The sequence below is a fragment of the Tachysurus vachellii genome, chromosome 19, assembly GCF_030014155.1.
Source record: "Tachysurus vachellii isolate PV-2020 chromosome 19, HZAU_Pvac_v1, whole genome shotgun sequence".
NCBI classification, from domain to species: domain Eukaryota; kingdom Metazoa; phylum Chordata; class Actinopteri; order Siluriformes; family Bagridae; genus Tachysurus; species Tachysurus vachellii.
In genome coordinates this window covers 21565467-21567966 of record NC_083478.1, presented here as the reverse complement: position 1 = coordinate 21567966, position 2500 = coordinate 21565467, and the positions used below count along the sequence as shown (strand labels likewise).

Here is a 2500-nt window from a genome sequence, read left to right as displayed (position 1 = left end):
ATTCTCCACTCCAAACTCCTAAAGCTCACTATCCCCCTGCCAGTTTTATTTATTTATTATGTTTTCAATTTCGAAACCATTTTAAACATTTATAAATAAACAGTTTGATGTGACTATTCAAAAAAGTTTTTTAAAAAAAGTTTGTCTTTAAAAATTAAAGAACAGATTTAAACAAAAATGCAGCCTGGTGCGTATCTCAGTCTGACCACACGGGGGCAGCATATTATCAAAAAACATTCATTCATTCATTCATCTTCTACCGCTTATCCGAACTACCTCGGGTCACGGGGAGCCTGTGCCTCATGATCTCAGGCATCATCGGGCATCAAGGCAGGATACACCCTGGACGGAGTGCCAACCCATCACAGGGCACACACACATTCTCTACATCAATTAAGGAAGTTTGGTCTGCCACAGGAGCTGTTGATGCTGTTCTACACTGCAGTCATTGAATCTGTCCTGTTCACATCCATCACCATCTGGTTTGGTGCAGCAACAAAACAGGACAGAAACAGACTGCAGCACACATTAAAAACAGCAGAAATAATAATTGGTGCCCCCTGCCCACCCCCCAGGACTTGTACCATACAAGGAAAAATCACCACTGACCCTTCGCACCCTGGACACACCCTCTTTCAGCTCCTCCCTTCTCTCAGGCGCTACAGAACTTTGTTTACTAAAACTACCAGACACAGGAACAGTTTCTTTCCCCAGACAATCACCCTGATTAACACCTCACCATAATTATATTCACTGCTTCATATCTATAAGTGCTGCATTATCAGGACTGTCAGTCATCACATCATCTGTATATATTACACACTACTGCTGCTGTATATTGTACAAAAATAATATTGCACAATACTGTTATTTGAGGGGGGCACAGTGGCTAAGTGGTTAGCACGTTCGCCTCACACCTCCAGGGTTGGGGGTTCGATTCCCGCCTCCACCTTGTGTGTGTGTGTGGAGTTTGCATGTTCTCCCCGTGCCTCGGGGGTTTCCTCCGGGTACTCCGGTTTCCTCCCCCGGTCCAAAGACATGCATGGTAGGTTGATTGGCATCTCTGGAAAATTGTCCGTAGTGTGTGATTGTGTGAGTGAATGAGAGTGTGTGTGTGTGTGTGTGCCCTGCGATGGGTTGGCACTCCGTCCAGGGTGTATCCTGCATTGATGCCCAATGAGGCTCCCCGTGACCTGAGGTAGTCCAGATAAGCGGTAGAAAATGAATGAATGAATGAATGAATGAATGAATGAATGAATACTGTTATTTGCCTTACCACACACTCTCACACTTTACATTACATAACTGATCAGTCATATATTCTGTTGTTAGGGAAGGCGGACGTCTCTACAGATAAAAGTACAGACCCAAATGCAGGGATAACATAAAAGGGGGTGTATTAAAGGAAAAATAAAAAAAAGGACAAGAAACATTAGGAGACTAGAGATAGGAGACTGGAAACAGAAAACACAGGTACAACAAACAAAGAGACAGCAAACCAAAAACAACAAACCAAAGACAAGGACTCAACAAAAGGCAGATGTAAGACAACCGGTATAAATAGGGGTGACAATAATGAAACACAAGGAGAGGTGTGCAGAAGCTTAAGGAAAGGGCGGGGCTCATGACACAGACACAAAAGCAACAATGTTCCCCCTAGTGTCCAAACAGGAAAAGTTCAGGCCAATTCCTGACATATGTATTCATATTTAATACTCGTACTGTCTATATTGTCTCATATTGTCTGTTTTGTCTTGTATAGTCTGTCCTGCACTGTCTTTTGTCCTGTCTTGTCTTTTGTCCCACACTGTTTTTTGTCCTGTACTGTCTTCTTGCCTTTTGTCCTGTCCTGTCTTTTGTCCCACAGTTTTTTGTCCTGTCCTGTCTTTTGTCCCACAGTCTTTTGTCCTGTACTGTCTTCTTGCCTTTTGTCTCACACTGTCTTTTGTCCTGCACTGTCTTTTTTCCTACACTGTCTTTTTGTCCTGCGCTGTTTTGTCCTGCACTGTCTTCTTGTCTTGTGTCTCACACTGTGTACACCAGGTTGTACAGATACACTTTATGTGTCTAGGACTAACTTACTAAGTCCTTATCTCTGTGTTGTTCATGTAGCTCTGTGGTCCTGGAGGAACGTTGTGTCATGTCACTGTGTCACATATATATGGTGTAAATGACAATAAAAGCTTTTTGACTTGATTGACTAAATGCTAGCATGAGTTAGCATAACAGGTGGCTTTAATTACAGCTTTTCAGTATCCATGCAACGCGATGACGCTTTGTTGCCTCAAAGGGTGGGTCTCAAATCAGTCCTCTTAAGTGTCTCTGAAACCAGAAGGTGTTTTGATGTCTGGTTAGTTTTATTACTGAAACATCAGGAAATGTGCAGAAAAGTTATTAGAAAGATATTTGAGCAACAGCGATATTAAAAAGTACCAATGAAAAGTTCAGACTCATTAGACAGCACTAGGGTGTAAGTGCAGCAGCTCTTCTTCAGTTTCAC

The 2500-nt window shown here is 42.5% G+C and overlaps 1 protein-coding gene across 1 annotated transcript in view; it reads left to right on the top strand.

Moving 5' to 3' along the window:
- The first annotated feature begins 2403 nt into the window (after nucleotides 1-2403).
- The window catches only part of elovl4b (ELOVL fatty acid elongase 4b), a 7379-nt gene continuing 7282 nt past the window's right edge, over nucleotides 2404-2500 (top strand). The window contains exon 1 of the mRNA XM_060894635.1: nucleotides 2404-2500. This exon is cut by the window's right edge and continues 151 nt beyond it. The gene's annotated coding sequence lies outside the window, so the exon portion shown is untranslated.